The sequence below is a fragment of the Protopterus annectens genome, chromosome 11.part0 (assembly GCF_019279795.1).
Source record: "Protopterus annectens isolate FY-2018-M chromosome 11.part0, PAN1.0, whole genome shotgun sequence".
NCBI classification, from domain to species: domain Eukaryota; kingdom Metazoa; phylum Chordata; order Ceratodontiformes; family Protopteridae; genus Protopterus; species Protopterus annectens.
In genome coordinates this window covers 11911412-11930077 of record NC_056745.1, presented here as the reverse complement: position 1 = coordinate 11930077, position 18666 = coordinate 11911412, and the positions used below count along the sequence as shown (strand labels likewise).

General features: G+C 38.1%; 1 protein-coding gene and 1 long non-coding RNA gene across 2 annotated transcripts in view; both read left to right on the top strand.

Moving 5' to 3' along the window:
* LOC122815970 (zinc finger protein 808-like) overlaps positions 1 to 18666 on the top strand; it is a 336165-nt gene that overhangs the window by 88747 nt on the left and 228752 nt on the right. The window lies entirely within an intron of this gene.
* Positions 17589 to 18666, top strand: part of LOC122815122 — a 37983-nt gene continuing 36905 nt past the window's right edge. Inside the window, exon 1 of the long non-coding RNA XR_006366928.1 lies at positions 17589 to 17714. This is a non-coding gene — a long non-coding RNA (uncharacterized LOC122815122). The remainder of the gene's footprint in view (positions 17715 to 18666) is intronic.

Below are 18666 nucleotides of genomic sequence, written 5' to 3'. Positions count from 1 at the left end.
CTATCAGTGGAAATTTTATAAGGGCTATACACAAATATTGCTCACATCAATTTCCCCACAAAGGCTCCTTACAATGCACAAAATGGATTCTAACAAGCCCCTCTCCCCTTCTCAGAGATGCCAGCAAACATTTGCTAAACCAAAAACAAAGAAACTGAGCACAAGTAGATTTCTGAGCAAATTCAGTTCATCATCTATTTTTATATTATTGAAGACAGACTTTTAGTGCTTTTCCTAGCATGCCTGCCACTTCTTTGTCCAAGGCCATAATCTATAAGGACATACTACCATGCACCAAGGACCCTTTATGTTGAAAGAAGTAATTTTCTGGGAGTGTAATGAGTTATCAGATTCCTTGCAGACTGTTCTATCCGAGATACTGAGTGAATAAATTAGTGTAACTAAGGAAATGAGTTTGCAGGATTTGAATGCGCTACGTAATGTTTGACAATGACTGGACAGAATGCGCTGTGTAATGTTTGACAATGACTGGACAGAATGCGCTGCGTAATGTTTGACAATGACTGGACAGAATGCGCTGTGTAATGTTTGACAATGACTGCACAGATTATAAGTGATGTATAATGTTTGCAGGTATGTCAGTATGGTTTGTCATGTATAATGTTTACAACTATAGTTATATGATTGCCTGCGTCATTTATGAAACTTTAATAAAGATGTTTCTTGTTAAAAAACAAAACAGGACTCTTTATGTCCATGTGATCTAAATGCCCCTCTGCTGCATTTTTCTGACTGTGTGTGTGTGTGTGTGTGTGTGTGTGTGTGTGTGTGTGTGTGTGTGTGTATATTTATATACCTAGAAGTATATGTATCAATAAACATCAGTAGCTCATAAGAGTGAACACAGAAGGAATAATAATTTTAGATGGAATCTAAAATGATAAAAATAAAAAACAATTGAAGGTAATTGTTTTCCTGGGTCTATATTATGTCAGCGAAATGGCATTACAGCGAATGTCATTTCGCTAACAGATATAGACCGAAATCTTAAAACAACGATACCCCATTTCACCGATTTTTTTTCCCCTGGAAAAAAGTCTGTCAACCAACAAAACACAACATACCATTTACAACATTACAAAGTGGGGGGCTTCACCTCCACACATCCCAATCTGGGACCACACCACTGCTAACTAAATATACCAACTCCAAGATCACACTACAGTCGAGTAAAGGACAATGTCATGGCTCAGGCCAAGCTATTTCTTTCCCTGGTAAATAAATCGCTGACCTGAACTTTCGCTCTTTTCCAATTTTGGTCTATATGTGTCAACGAAACGGCATTTGCTGTAATGCCATTTTGCTGACATGATATAGACCCATTTTCCCATGGGGCAAGCCTCCCTGCACTCCTCACATGTCCTACTAATTATATAAACCAACTCTGAGATCACACAGCAGCAGGGTAAGGGCAAATTCCCTGGCCCATCAGTATTGCAATCTGATACAAAAAGTTGCCAGCAAAAACTCCACAGAAAAGAATATTCACTCGTATGAGCATTCTTTGTGTGTGTGTGTGTGTGTGTGTGTGTGTGTGTGTGTGTGTGTGTGTGTGTGTGTGTGTGTGTGTGTGTGTGTGTGTGTGTGTGTGTGTGTGTGTGTGTGTGTGTGTGTGTGTGTGTGTGTGTGTGTGTGTGTGTGTGTAATTATATACATATATGTATATATTCATGTGTGTGTGTTTGTGTATGTGTGCAGGTCATTTAGTTAAATGTCTGGAATTTCAAGCATTGGTTCTGCTGGCTTAAGACACTGAAGTCTCTTAGAATCAGGTATTGCCCACTTATGTGTGTGTGTGTGTGTGTGTGTGTGTGTGTGTGTGTGTAATTATATACATATATGTATATATTCATGTGTGTGTGTGCATGTTTGCTGTGCACTTTCCCTACTATTGTCATTGTGTGATCTCGGAGTTGGCATACAGAATTAGCAGCAGGTGTGAAGGGGACACCCCATTGAGCAAGATAGTTTTTAAGCAGTTTTTGTGCCACCTACAAGCTGGCATGTGGGATGGTTTGTCCTGTCACAGCACCCTTCCTATGACTCTGTCACCTGAAGCAAGAGATAAATAAAATTATAGGTGTGATTGTGGCACTCAGGTGACCATTTATGTCTTTTTTTTTTCAGCTACACAGTGACTCTTCAGCCAAAATGCTGATGTTACAAATGTTGAGGTTCACGTTTTTGAACTATGTGCATGAAATTTAAACTAAAAGACAAAAGAAACCATATTACTTGTATAGTACAGAAACCTGGGGAGTGAAGGCAGAGCATTTAAGGAAGCTAAAGGTGATGGAGATGAAGTGCCTGAGATAGGGTGGTGGGGTACATGAAGAAATGAAGGCAGCAGAGGAGGGACCAAAACAGCTGCAATCACAAAGTAGGTCAAAAAGAACAGATTATGGTGGTCTGGCACATGTTCAGGAAAGCAAAGTACAACCTGCTAAAGAAAATTTGGGACAGACAGGAAGAAGGCAAGAGGAAATGAGGGCCTGAAGCAAAGAGCTGGATGGACTATGTGAGAGAAGACCTGTGGCAGTCAGGCATAACTGTCAAAAAAACAAAGGTAAGATAATGTGCTGAACTGGGACAGAGGGCGATAGATGATGGAACAGCCTGACCCCATGTAGAATATAGAAAAGAAGGCATTGATAATTACTTTAGTCGAGACACCCATCTACCTGAATAAGGGGGTGCTGTACTGTAGAGTGCACCACCGTTCAGATGGGATGTTAACTATAACCCCATCTACCTGAATAAAGGGGTGCTGCATTGCAGAGTGCATCACTGTTCATATGAGATGTTTAAATGTCAATCTCTGCGTGTCTCATCTAAAGTGACTATACCCATATATATGTATATATGGGTTGCGAGCAGTTGGTTGAATGGTCAGTTATATTGACATCAGTTTAGTTTACACCATGTGGTCACTGCAGACAGATGGTTGACAGGTATGTGAGATTGACAATTCCCAGGTAGGGGAAATATTCCTTTTCCCCTGGGATTGTGTGATCTCACAGTTAGTATATATAATTAACATGGGGTGTGGGGAGACACAGTATTTGATTTACTCTGCTCCAAGGCATTCCCCTCAGTATGTGTAGAATGTGCGATTGTTTGTTGCTTTTTCAATATTTTCACATCAGTATTCTGGGTGTTGATGTAGCTGGTCATTCGTTCAGCTGCCCTACATACATACATATTATATATGATATATATATGTACATACATATAAACAGTGTCAGTGGCTTATTAGGTAGCACATTTACCTTTGGTGCTGGAAGATTAGATGGTTGTGAGTTTTAGTCCCATCCCAAGTGTTTGGATTATTTTCCACTACTGACTCTGCAATGCAACATAAGAGGGTGTGGTACTGCAAAATGCATCACCCTTCAGATGGGGTGTTAACTAAGGCCCATATACCTGAGTAAGGAAGTGCTGTACTACAGAGTGCACCACCCATCAGATGAGATGCTAACAAAGGCCCATCTACCTGAGTAAGGGGGTGCTGTACTCCAGAGTCTGCCACCCTTCAGATGGAATGTTAACTAAGGCCCATCCACCTGAGTAAGGGGATGCCATACTGCAGAATGCACCATCCTTCAGATGGGATGTTAACTAAGGTCCCATGTACCTGAAAAGTGGGGTGCTGTAGTGCAGAATGTGCCACCCTTCAGAAGGAATGTTAACTAAAGCTCCATCTACCTAAGTAAGGGATTGCTGTACTGCAGAGTGCACCACCCTTCAAATGGAATGTTAACTAAGGTCCCATCTACTTGAGAAAGGGGGTGTTTAACTACAGATTGTGCCACCCTTCAAAGGGAATGTTAACTAAAGCCCCATCTACCCGAGTAAGGGGGTGGTGCACTGCAGAGTGTATCACGGAATGTTAATTCAGGCCCATCCACCTGAATAAAGGGGGTGCTGTACTGCAGAGTGCGCCACCCTTCAGATGGGATGTTAACTAAGGCTAATATACCTGAATAAGGGGGTGCTGTACTGCAGAGTGCACCACCCTTCAGATGGGATGTTAACTAAGGCTCATATACCTGAATAAGGGGGTGCTGTACTGCAGAGTGCACCACCCTTCAGATGGGATGTTAACTAAGGCCCATATACTTGAATAAGGGGGTGCTGTACTGCAGAGTGCAGCACCCTTCAGATGGGATGTTAACTAAGGCCTCATCTACCCAAACTGGCAGTAGTTCAGATGGATGTATAAGACCCCACAGCATTTATGATAAAAGAGTAGGGGTTACTTTAACTACATTCTCTTATTTACACTTTCTTACATAATTTACACTTCACATTCATGACGCATGTATTCCTCCTGTGCATTTTTCCTTAACATTTAATCTATATAAAAATTCTATTTTACCACTTAAGAATATACAAAAACATATGTTTTTTTTAAGTCAACATCAGCTATTCTTTAAAATGTCTTTATCTATCCCCAGCCATTCTTCTGCAACTATCTTTTTATTTAATTTACACATGTTCTTCATCTCTGTTTTTATGCAATAACCCTCCACATCTTCTTTTCATAATCTCTAGATTGCTAGGAAGAACATTCTGGCCTATTTTTCAATTTCATATTTTCATTTCTCATCGTTTCCATATAATACCATATCCATCATTATATTTTAAATCCTTCACATTTATATTCCTATTTAAAATGTTTCTAGAATTCAAAAACCACGGTGGAGGCAACACAACGAAACTTCAGAAAAACGATGTTTCTAGAATTGTTCATTTTTTTACATTTATGTCCTTCCCCATTACGTGTGTTACATTTAACCCTAAATTTCATATTACTTTTAACTGATAACTTATCTGACAGCTTTCTCCACAGGAAATCCCCCTATTTCATAAAAAATCGCAAACCATTTTCTTCCATCCTTTATAGTATCTTTAAATGTTCTTTTAATCCTTTGCAAGGATATACCATATACTATTTTTTGCATAACATTGTTATACCAGAGTGTTCTTTTTTATAAATCTCATTTCACCTTCTATAATTTTATTGCATTTTCATCCTCTTTTCCATTGTTTTTTGCTTACTAGTTCTTTTGCCTCATTCATATTTCCATATGTCTTCATACCTGACATAACATTTCCACATTATTTGTAACTCTCTCTCTGTCTCTTTCATCTTCTTTATTATTTACAGAAAAAAATGCATCAATGCTAAGTGCACTATAGTAAGTTTTAGATTCAAAGCTACATCTCCTTTTTTATTGTATATCACTGTCCTTTTCATTGGATTCAAACTTAAACCCAAAGTAAAAATAAAAAGTATTTTTGACATCTATTTCTATATTTTAACTGGAAATATACTCCACTAAATATGCAGGTTTTTGTAATATATACATATTTAACACATCCACATTTTTGATAATAATAGATTAAAACTATTCAGTCACAACAGAATGTTTTCCACGAGTATTTTCCACTGTTCTATTACATTTTATATCTGATTTTCACTCGTAATGCACTCATTTCCATCCTGGTATAATATATTCAACTTATTTTTTTTGTTTCACTAAACCCTTTGCTTTTTGCCTTATTTGACTGTAACCCATTTTTTCTTAATAATTCCACCACTCATACCACCACTTCCAACAAATTTATTCTGTGGCACATCTTTCCAGCTGCCATTTTGCTTTTCTCATTTCTTACGTGTTTGAATTTTTGAATTGTTGCTTTCATCACCAGTATAAACAGATACATACTGAATAGACATCCTTGTTTAACTCTCCTCCTAATTTGTTTTCTTTCATCCAATCCATTCATCATAATGTTCAAAGCATTTCTTAGCATATTTTGTAGCGTTCAGTTTTTTCTCCCATGCCATAGTTTCTTTAATCTTCCACGTAACGTCATGACTAACCTTATCAAAAGCCTTTGCCATGTCATGTCACTATCTTTACTTCCTTATTTTCTTTAAAATCGTATCTCTTACTTCTTTTACTATTATTGACATTTCTTGTAGCTCTCTCCCTTGATTTTGAAAACCTCTTCTCTCTGTCACTTCATCAGAAATCTTCTGCATCCTTTGTTGCATTATCTTCTTAAAGATTTTATGATCTGTAGTTGCTAATGTTGCTCTGTATCCTTTCTCATCTGTGTTCTGTGCAGCGTAATTCCTCCATCACCAATCCCTTCACTGTTATTCCGTTATGCACTTATTTAACAGTTGCAGAATGTTAATTTCTCATGACCATTCATCTATTTATGATATTCACTGCCTATTGCAAGTATTTCTGGAGTTGATTTTTCTTTCTGTCATTTCTTCATAGTAATCTCTTTTTAAAGAACATTTTCAGATGTTTTTACAATCAGTAACTCGCTCTTCTGCTGCTTCCTTTTTATGCACTCTACCCACATACTGTCCCAAGATTTCCATTCTTTCTTTCTGCTTATATCCACTTCCTTCTTCCTCAAACATTGCATCCATATTTCCTTCTCTTATTTCACCTCTTTTCCCAAAATATCACTTGTATAACATTTTGTCTTTCATACAATTCTCTTTCTATTTCTCTTATTCTATCAACACATTGCTCTCTTTCTTTTTCATATCTTTTTATAATTTCATTATATAATCTCCTATTCCTTTGTTTCAGTCTCTGTTCTACAATTGAAAATATTTGTTGCATTTTTCTTTATAGGTGCCCCACCAATGTGTCCCGGATTTTATAATGCGCTCTCATTGTCATATATGTTGCTTCCATGAAATCTTATGTTCCCTTTTAATCTCATCTGTTTTGCTAATCTCTCCCATCTTTGCATTTCTTTCCCTTTTTTTATTACTTCTCTGTTCTCCTATTCTAGCTATGTGTTCTGAAAACTCAGCCACTTATTTTGAATAAACAATATAATTTATTTCAGTTCCAAAAGTTCCGCTTTTATATGTCCATTAGGTTGATCCCCAATACCACTATGTTCTCTGTTTCCCATTCACAGTTCTAATATTTGAAATATGCTGCATTTTCCCTCGTGCACATCCACTGCCACATCCATACCCCTCACCCCTCACCCCCCCATCTAAACATTTCTTTCTTCACACATTTTTGTAACTTCATGCACCTTATTAAAAACACACAGGAGACAGCCTTTCACTCGCATTCCTTTATATATGATGTTCTGAACTGCACATTTATTTTCTCCTTTAACTGCAGTCCCAAGTTCTGAAAAATATACTTAATTGTGATGCCAATGCCCTTTTCCCCACTAAATTCATATTTTTTATCTAAAGTAAAGGTTTCAAAAGTAAACTCACAGAAGTCTTCTCTTCATAACTGTATGTATGCACTTATTTCTTTTACTTTAAACCCCAGTAGTAAAGAAATACCATCCAAAATGTCATGCCTGTCAGTACTGTCACTGTTCTGTGTTTTAACTTTAATCACTCATCTTCTCTTCTGGGTGTGTTGTGCTTGCGTCACACCCTGTCTTATTTCATCTTTGACCACAACACCTTTTTTGCCTTTGTTTAGTATTCCTGCATAAGAAAAAAAATGTTTATTTTTACTTCTCATAGCCCTCTGTTGCAGGGAGATACCTTTAAAACCACTGGCCAAGTATATTCCCAAAGTGCTGTCAACACCTTCTGGTAATCCAGATCTTTTTATTAATTCATCTGACAACACTTTCCCTTTTATTCTACCAGCACACCGTCCACCATAGTACTTCAGCTTACATCATCAGCATTCATCTCACCTTGAGCCATCATCTTCATCAACACTCTTCTCTTGCAGAATCTGTTTGTGACTGTTCATTCTTCGGCATTTCTGCACCCCTCTTGTCCTCCATCTTGGAATTCTACAAGCACTGGTGACAGCTCCCTGATGTCACATGGTGCTGAAACAGAGCAGGGGAAGTTACTTAGAGTCTCACCTGAAAGGAAGCCACTAGCCTGACAAGAGATGACGACACACCCTGACCCATATAGAAAAGAAAGCTGATACTAATAGCGATAATGATATATATATATATATATATATATATACTATTAAAAAATATATAATATATATATATATATATATATATATATATATATATATATATACTATTAAAATATATATAAACATCTATATATATATATATATATATATATATATATATATATATATATTTACTATTAAAAAAATATATAAATATATATATACATATATATATATATATATATATATATATATATATAATATATTTACTATTAAAAAAATATATAAATATATATATATATATATATATATATATATATATACTATTAAAAATATATATATATACTATTAAAATATATAAATAAATATATATATATATATATATATATATATATATATATATATATATACTATTTTAAAAAAATATATATATATATATATATATATATATATATATATATATATATATATATATATTTACTATTAAAAAAATATATAATATATATATATATATATATATATATATATATACTATTAAAAAATATATATATATACTATTAAAAATATATAAATAAATATATATATGTGTATATATATATATATATATATATATATATATATACTATTTAAAAAAAAATATATATATATATATATATATATATATGTATATATATATAATATATATATATATATATATATATATATATATATATATATATATATGTGTATATATATGGTTCTACCTGACTTTGTTGACATACCACATAATCGACAATCACTTAACCGACACGAGAACACTGACAATCCACATCACTGACAGCTTAAATAACCGACTATGAAAACGCCGACATTCAAGTGCTAACAGCGCCTCTCGCTCCTACCATGTTCCAGGTAATGTAAATAGTTGTCTGTCATCAGCATAGCGTTATTTTCCTGTGTGTCTACTGTATGATTCATGCTGATGACAGACAACTATTTACATTACCTGGAACATGGTAGGAGCGAGAGGCGCTATTAGCACTTGAATGTCGGCGTTTTCATAGTCGGTTATTTAAGCTGTCGGTGATGTGGATTGTCAGTGTTCTCGTGTCGGTTAAGTGATTGTCGATTATGTGGTATGTCGACAAAGTCAGGTAGAACCATATATATATATATATATATATATATATATATATATATATATATATGGTTCTAGGTTATAAGATCGACAGCGCAAATCACCGACAACGGAAATACCGACACAACAACGCCGACAACAGAAAACATCGACAGCTGGCAACATCGAAAACCGAAACACCGACAACTACATCATCGACATGCGCAACAAACTACAGCAACACAACGCAAAACAAGCCTCCATAGTGCACCTATTACACATGTGCTTCACGCGCAACAAACTACAACAACACAACGCAAAACAAGCCTCCATAGTGCACCTATTACACATGTGCTTTAATATAGCAACTAAGACACATCACTGTTATAAAGAGTACCATAACAGAGTACTACAACATAATACCCCTGCATTTTCGCAAAATGTTACAACTAAATAAATACTAAATAATACAAGTAAGCATAAGGATACAGCAACAACTTTAAGTTTTCAAGAGCCGTGCAACCGATCGCACAAAGTCTACACAGCAATATTGCTCCATATTCCCGATAAGGTTATCCAAACGTCGTTGCCTCAGCAACTGTCGTCTACCTTTAGGTGCAGGTACATATCCAGTAGACATCCGTATGCGTAGTTCATCCACTCGATCTTGCTCACGACATAACGTATTCAACAAGCATCTAAGATCCTTCCCTTTGTTACCCAACAAGCACTTTAATCTTCGATGCCAACCTTCCACCGTATTTTGTGTTCTTGGCAGACACAATGCATTAAGCTGGTAGACATTCCAAAACCGAACAGGAAATAACGGAGGGAACCGTATAGACGATGCAAACATCGTATTGAACTTACGCCGTTTACCATAGACATACCAGTCCGAGAAGTACGTCAAAACGTCCTTACCTTCTACTGGGAAATCTACTTTCAGTGCATCAAACGTCTCCTTAACCTTCTCTTCGGGAACGAACGCCAATGCCACCAAGGACTTTACCGCCAGTTGAAACTCCTGCGACGTATTGTATAATCGTGCTAGACCTAGGCTTTGCACCTTCCTCCAGACATTCTGACTAAAATGGAACAGACAACCTTTGGAACTCACGTCAGGGATATTCATCCTGATACTCTTCAAAGCCGCTATTTCATAGTCACACATTACAAACTTGACCTGCATTTCCAGATTATGTGTTGCCAGTAAATATAACAAACCATGCCATAGGTAATTATACGCTTTTAAAGACTTTTTTGACATGAGGGCATACACTAGAGGGACACTCTCCCTGTGTGTACCATACTGTACAATACCATGCACACTATACAGTTGACGAATCGTCACCCCTTTAGTAAAGAAGGTACCATCCATAATCCAAATGGTAGCTTTGCTCAGGTCTTTTAAATTATCTAACGTGCTAAACACTATGACATTGGTATCTGACACACTATCTGACATAGATTTGTTTAGGAATACACCGGATTTTAACTTGAACTGTGTGAAATCAATGGTATCTAGTGTCAATTTTAGTCTATCCAATTCCCCACACTTCATTTGCCTAACGCGCTTCACCTGCTGTATTAGAGCTCTCCGCTGTGGTAGACATTGCACTGACGATAACGGACACGCCGATAACATATTGTCGACTAACAGTGAAGGGTTATCTCTGCTACAACCTGCTCTTCTCTTCAATTCACTACATAGGATATATCTTTGCAGCTCTCCAGGTTCAGCAGGGTGCGTATGTGCTACTGTTTTCTCCAGCTTGTCACCATCGGGTAGAAAGGTGGTTACAGCTCTTCCACGGCACTCCTTCGTACACTTGAACTTGCAAGCCCAGTACCTTTTAGCATTCCTGACACGCTCTAAGTGGTAAAGGTAACTGTCGATGACCAACATATCTTGGCGCTTCTGGGACTGTACCGTCTGATACATCGTTCCAACGACACCTGGACCGGTAACATCATCCAACATTACTTCCGTACTATTTTCAACAACTTCCGCCATGGTTTCTTCGGTGCAGTACACAACGCAGAATACGAAACTCCTTCATTTATAGCACCGCAGTGCAATTCACGTTAATTACGGTACCATATTTAACCATTGCTCCTCCGTTATCTTACACATACTAGTAGGCTTCTGTAATTTCACATTTCCCGTACCACAACATTCTCTGCTCTTTCAATCATGTATTGTCGGTGTAATGGTATTTCGACATTTCTGTACCACTGACATTACTGTCGGTGATCTGGGCTGTCGATCTTATAACCTAGAACCATATACATATATATATATATATATATATATATATATATATATATATATATATATATATGGGTCCCTATCTATTCGTCGACAATTCATTTCACTAACACTCATTTTGTCGACAGTTCATTTCGTCGACAGAAAGATGTGCCCCCTTCCCCAATGTTAGGTGGGGGGCTTCGCCCCCCACACCCCCCACACCCCCCCTAACTATATATATCAACTCCAGGGTTGCACAACCTTGGGGAAGGGGGCACATCTTTCTGTCGACGAAATGAACTGTCGACGAAATGTATATATATATATATATATATATATATATATATAAACACACTAAAGAAAATGAACAGAACCCTAAAACATAAAATGGAGAAAAATAATGTATGTGTTTTTTGCAGCGGCAACCCCCCCCCCCCCAAGCTTATATATAAAAACACCATGGTTATACCAACTCAGAGAATGTAAACATTTGTCAAGAGAATTGAATCACTGCCTGCACATACTTAGAAATTGCACCAGCAGAGATTTCCCACAGAAAACTGATCCAAGTTCTTTACACCAGCACTATTTAATGACTGCAACCACCTACAAACTACGAAAAGCATACTAACACATTATCAAAGGTAGAAAAAAATATCAGGAACAAGAAAAATCTGTTAACCCACTAAACCAGTTTTCAAAATTCAGCCTGAAAATATAAGCACAACGTTCATGCAATTAAATCTGGTTCTCTGCAATGAATCTTCTACCAAATGTGATTTCTACTAATTTTTTCTTTTTTTTTACCAAATGTGATTCTACTATTTTGCAAAATATACAACTCTGTCTCATAGGTAGGTACTAGGTTATTGACCCTAGACCAATATAAGCCTAGCCAAAAAGGTACCCTGGCTTTTGCTACCCAAGAAAATTATTTTCCTGTGCCCCTGTCGAGCAGAACCACAGAGGTGATCCCCGGGGTGAATTTCCTATCTCCCATCCAATCATCAAGATTTTTCTTGAAGAGTGCTAATGAGGAGCTTTGTTTGATATAGATAGGTAGTTTGTTCCAGAGTATGGGAAGTCTCTGGGACAGGAATCTATCCCCTCCAGCATGTTCTGTTTATTGTGGTGACAAGGTTTAGATCCCTAGAGCATGTAGCTTGGAGGGATTGGGATTTCTTTAAGTGGAGCATGTCCAACAGCTCTGGGTTTGACATAGCTTTGTATGTTAGGCAGAGATCACCTCTGAGTGGGTGACATGTGATGGAGTAAAGCTGGAGTTTTTTGAGATGGTCTGCATAGGGCATCCATTTGAGGCCAGTAATCCTCTTTGTGAGGTACTTCTGCGGCCTTGCTATTCCAGCTGGAATAAGGCCTCCACCTTGTGAGGTACATACCAAAAGGGGCGTTGTACTCTACAATGGATTTAATGAGTGACGAGTAGAGGGGAACAATGACCTCTTTTTTCCTGGATGAGAAACCTTTTGTGATGAGGTGTGCTATGTAAAAGGATTTCCTGACTACTATGGCAATGTGATTATCAAAGCAGAGACTACTGTCAACCTGTGTCACAAGATCTCTTATCACACTTTCGGTGTTAAGTAGACTACCACCTATGTGGTAGCTCATGGGTACAGAGTTTTTACCAAAGGGGATGACAAAGCACTTTTTGGCATTGAGCTTGAGGCCATGGCTTTGACACCAGGCATCTGTCTATGTGAGGCCCATTTGTAGGACGTCCACGTCATTAGGAGTTTCGATTATGGCTCCTAGTTTCCAGTCATCTGAGAAATTCATTAGCCAAAGACCTTCTGTGTTAGCCTGTACTTCAGAAAAGTAGATAACAAACAGGAGAGGACCCAGGACTGAACCTTGTGGTACTCCACTTGTCACTGGTCTGAAGTCAGATTTGGAGTCTGTAACTTTCACAGTGTGGGTTCCGTCAGTGAGCCAGTTGGCAACCCATCTTGTGACATAGGGATTTATACCTAGTTTAGTGAGTTTATCTATAATTCCAGAGTGGGGGATGGTGTCAAAAGCCTTGGAAAGATCTAGATAGGCTGTGTGAACCACCTTACCCTCATCTATAGCTTTGGTGACTGCTTCAAAGAAGTCCATCAAGTTTAGGAGACATGATCTGCCTTTTACAAACCCGAACTGGGTGGGGTCCAGAGTTTGGAGATTACCAATGTCTTTGTGTATAAGATCCATGATGATATGTTCCATGGCCTTGCAGACCAGGCTCATTAGGCTAATGGGGCGATAGTTCCTGGGGTCTGTGGTGGCTCCCCCTTTGTGGAGTGGGATAACCGTCACTGTGTGCCATTCAGTGGGTCCAAAGTCTGAGGTGAGGCTATGATTGAACATGGTACTTAGGTGGGGTGCTAGTTCATTCTGCAATTCATGTAGAACGCAGCCTAGGATGTTGTCAGGTCCCATGGATGCTGTGTTCTTGGCCTTGGAGAGTGTGTTTTTACCTGTTCAGCCATGATTAGAGGAACTTTGCATTCTTCTGGTATAGATATGGGCCCTTTAGGGGGTGACATGGGGTAAAGTTAGCACTGAACCTATCTGCCAAGATGTTGGCAATATCAGTTGGTTCTGTATATTTAGTGCCATTGTGCTGTAACTCAGAGCAGATCTGAGTGTTGCCATTGAGATTCTTGACATAGCTATAGAATGCTTTGTGGTTGTCTTTAGAATCAGTGGTGATTTTATTTTCGTAACTAGCTTTGGAGGATTTTATGAGGGATCTCAGCTTCTTACTGAGGCTGACCAGGGAGTTCCTTCAATCATGGGATTGTACTTTTTTTGCAACAGTTTCTTTCTTCTGTTGTAGAGTTTATTTATGGCAAGGGACCACCAGATTGGCTTCCTTTTTTTGGAGGATAGCATCTTGGTTCTGTTAGGGATAGCACGATCCATGCACCCATGTAAGTGCTTATAAAGTGCATTTGTGCAGGATTCAACAGTCGTACCTCTATTGTCCATTTGCATGGGTGTTGTGAAGTTTTCCACTTCTGTCTTAAGAAGCGTGAAGTTGGCTTTGGAGAAAATTTTTTACGGTGGTTTCCCTAATGGGGGGTGGGAGCAGGATGTGGATGTCTAGGGTGATTAGCTTGTGGTCGGATCTGACCAATGAGGAATTGACCTCTAGTGTGGAACACCAGTCATCCATGTTGATAATGACCAGGTCTAGGATATTGCTGCCCCTGGTGGGGGAGAGGATAAGTTGATCCAAGGCACTTGAATTTATGAATTCCAGAAAACGTTGAGCAAAAGAGTTGGTACATGAGTAGTTTTCCCAGTTAATGGTGGAGATAGTTGAAATAAGCCATTATTAGGGTGTTGGGTTGTACCCTAATATTTTCCAGTGTATCAAGAAATGAGGAGTGGGAATCCTGGGGCATAGTGGGGGATCTGTAGCAAGTTACAATTTGGATTGCGGTCTTGCCCTTAGTTAGTTGCACTTGGATAGCCTGATGAGCCTGGACTGCAAGGCCATGGAACGTATCATCATGGAACTCATAAACAAAGACATTGGAGATCTCCAAACTCTAGACCCTACACAGTTACGGTTTGTAAAAGGCAGAGCATGTCTCCTAAACCTGATAGACTTCTTTGAAGCAGTCACCAAAACCATAGATAAGGGTAAGGTGGTTCACACAGAACTATCTAGATCTCGCCAAGGCATTCGACACCATCCCTCACTCTGGAATTATAGATAAACTCACTAAACTAACTAGGCATAAATCCCTATGTCACAAGATGGGTTGCCAACTGGATTACTGACAGAACCCACACTGTGAAAGTAGCAGACTCCAAATCAGACTTCAGACCAGTGACAAGTGGAGTACCACAGGGTTCAGTCCTGGGTCCTCTCCTGTTTGATATCTACTTCTCTGAAGTACAGGCTAGCAGAGAAGGTCTTTGGCTAACTAAGTTCACAGATGACTGCAAACTAGGAGCCATAATCAAAATTCCTAACAATGTGGACATCCTACAAAAGGCCCTCAATGAGACAGATGCCTGGTGTCAAAGCCATGGCCTCAAGCTCAATGCCGAAAAGTGCATTGTCATCCCCTTTGGTAAAAACTCTGTACCCATGAACTACCACATAGGTGGTAGTCTGCTTAACACTGAAAGTGTAATAAGAGACCTTGGGACACAGGTTGACAATAGTCTCCCCTTTGATAATCACATCGCCACAGTGGTCAGGAAATCCTTCTACATGGCACACCTCATCACAAAAGGTTTCTCATCAAGAATAAAAGTGGTCATTGTTCCCCTCTACTCATCATTCATTAGACCTATTATAGAGTACAATGCCCCTTTTGGTATGTACCTCACAAGACATCTATAACAACTGGAAAGGCCACAGAAATACCTCACAAAGAGTATTACTGGCCTCAAACAGATGCCCTACGCAAACCGTCTCAAAAAACTCCAGCTTTACTCCGTCGCATATCGCCTACTCAGAGGCGATCTCTGCCTAACATACAAAGCTATGTCAAACCCAGAGCTGTTGGACATGCTCCACTTAAAGAAATCCCAATCCCTCCAAGCTACACACTCTAGCGACCTAACCCTTGTCACCACAATAAACAGAACATGCTGGAGGGATAGATTCCTGTCCCAGAGACTTTCCATACTCTGGAACCGACTACCTATGTATGTCAAATAGAGCTCCTCATTAGCACTCTTCAAGAAAAATCTTGATGATTGGATTAGAAAAAGGAAATTCACCCCGGGGATCACTTCTGTGGCTCTGCTTGATAGGGGCACAGGAAAATAATTTTCTTGGGTGGCGAAAGCCAGGGTACCTTTTTGTCTAGGCTTGTATAAGCCCTAGGGCCAATAGCCTAGTACCTACCTATGAACCCATGAACCTATGATAATCTCAGATGCATTATGTTGAGCAACTAGCCTGGAGGTGTGGATATCTTTAATGAATAAGGACACGCCTCCACCTTTAGTGTTTCGATCCAGGTTAGGTGGCAGAAAGATGTGGTATGAATTATAGCCTGGTAATGCAGGGGTGCTCTCTGGAGCCTTGAAACAGGTCTCTGTCACTGCACAGATGTTGATGTTCCATCTCTCTCTCTGTATATATATATATATATATATATATATATATATATATATATAGGTTTAATATCATAAATTCGAAAGTAAAAATAAATAATGTCTTTATTTTCGAATTTATGCATCGAAAATGAACATTTTCGAATAATAGTAAACTCGAAAACAAGGGTGTATTGTCGAAAATGTCGCTTGCGACATTTACGGCGATACACAGCATGCCCACCCTTCCCATAATCACCTACCTACCTAACCGAACACACAGTTATGCAGGGGGGCTGCGCCCCCCTGCACCCACACCCCCCCAACTTAATATTCCAACTCCGAGATCGCACTACAGTGAGGAAAGGGATGCATTTCCCTAACCACACTGTACCGCGATCCCCTCCTATGACCGAAAGTTAGAATTGCGAATGCACAGTTCATTCGCAATGCAAACCTTCGCTCATGTCACCTGCCGTAATATGAAGTATTCGAACATCTGATGTTCGAATACTTCATAGCCATGCAAATGCACGTCGACATAATGATAGCAAACCATATATATATATATATATATATATATATATATATATATATATAGGTATGTCTATATTTATGGACATACATATGTATACACTCATGTATATATCTGTATGTGTGTCACACACACACACACACACACACACACACACACACACACACACACACACACACACACACACACATACACACACACACACACACAATTACACCAATAATCCTTAAAAGCACTTGGAGGGCAATAATGGATGTCATATGCATAACAGCGCTCATATGTCTCAACCTTTAAGCATTAAAAGTCATATCACTGGCCTTTAAAAATCAAAGAAAAGGATCAGAAAGAAAAGCATTTTTCTTATCTTCACACAAGAATTTTTTATATAGTAAAACAAAGTCTTATAAACCCATAAACAGGTCTGAGTTCCTGAGGAGCATCAGTAAATCTGGGAGAAACAAGGCTAAATGAGGACCAAACTAAAAGCATTATGTCTAGAGCATAACAGACAAGTGCTGAACATGCAACTCGGTGTCTTTTTTCATTGCGCCCCTCCCTCCTGCCCCACTCACAAGCCCATCCTATAATATGCATATTAATGAGTATATTTACATAATATTGCTTAAGACAGAGTTTAGTGATGGACAGGAAGTGAATGCTGGGTTAGAGGTTTTGTATTTGCTTTGTTGAAACTGTTGTGCTGTGTAGGAGGATTGGATTACTGGCAACAGTATCTACTTGTGGGTGTGAAGAGTGTATTTTGTGGATTCTTAGTTCTTTAATAGAGGCATGAAGCTGGAAGTAAGTATCATTTACTATACGCTGCACATATTTTTCTTTGTATGGTTTTAGGGACCAGTTTTGGAAAAGGTGGAGCTTGTGTTTCTGCAGTGTATTTTTTTCTTTTTGCTTTGCTTTAGAAAATAAATTTGATTAAAAGCAGGAAACTTTGTCTCCATGCTGAAGACCTGTAACTAATTTGTTTTTTTAAACAGGATAAACATTTACACTTCCTTGCTGTCAGTCCATGTTTTAAGTTATTTCTATTTTTTGCTGAAAATATAAGAAATTTGCTTTATGCATGTGCACAAAATAATTATGATTCTCATTTAAGTTATTTATACTTCATTGATTGTGCTGTTAAATTAAAATTAATATTTTAAACTCCAAGGTCTGTGAAATAGTGAGACCCAGTAAATGTAGAAATACTTTTGGATATTTGTACAGCAGGTTTGGGTGACAATGTTTATTATATGTGGTTCTTAGTTGCTCCATTTTGAAAAAATATGGGCTGTGTGGTGTTTATAAATGTTTAATGCATGTTAGCATATCATGTGATTGTGCATTAATCCAGTCATGCTGGTCTAAACCCAGATAAAAATAGCAAATCGGTCCTCCTGTCATTTTACTTATAACTGGATCATGTTATAAACATTGCTACTGCGTTACCTCTGTGGTAAAACTACCTGACAGACCTTATAATTTGGTTATGCTTTTAATTCTATTAAAGTGAAATAATACATGTTGATTTATGAGCATGTTACAGTGCATATTTTAACATATTAGGAACATTATACTGAGCTCATACACTGATTTACAACATCCTTATAACTTTATTTTCCCTTAGAAGAAAGTTTTTTTTTCAGTATTTTATTTTAAATAAAGGTTGCCTTTAAGTCATGTCTAACATTTCTGCAAGTTTCTGTGAGCACACTGCTGGGAGTCCTTTCTTACCCACAGAAGATTAGAACTG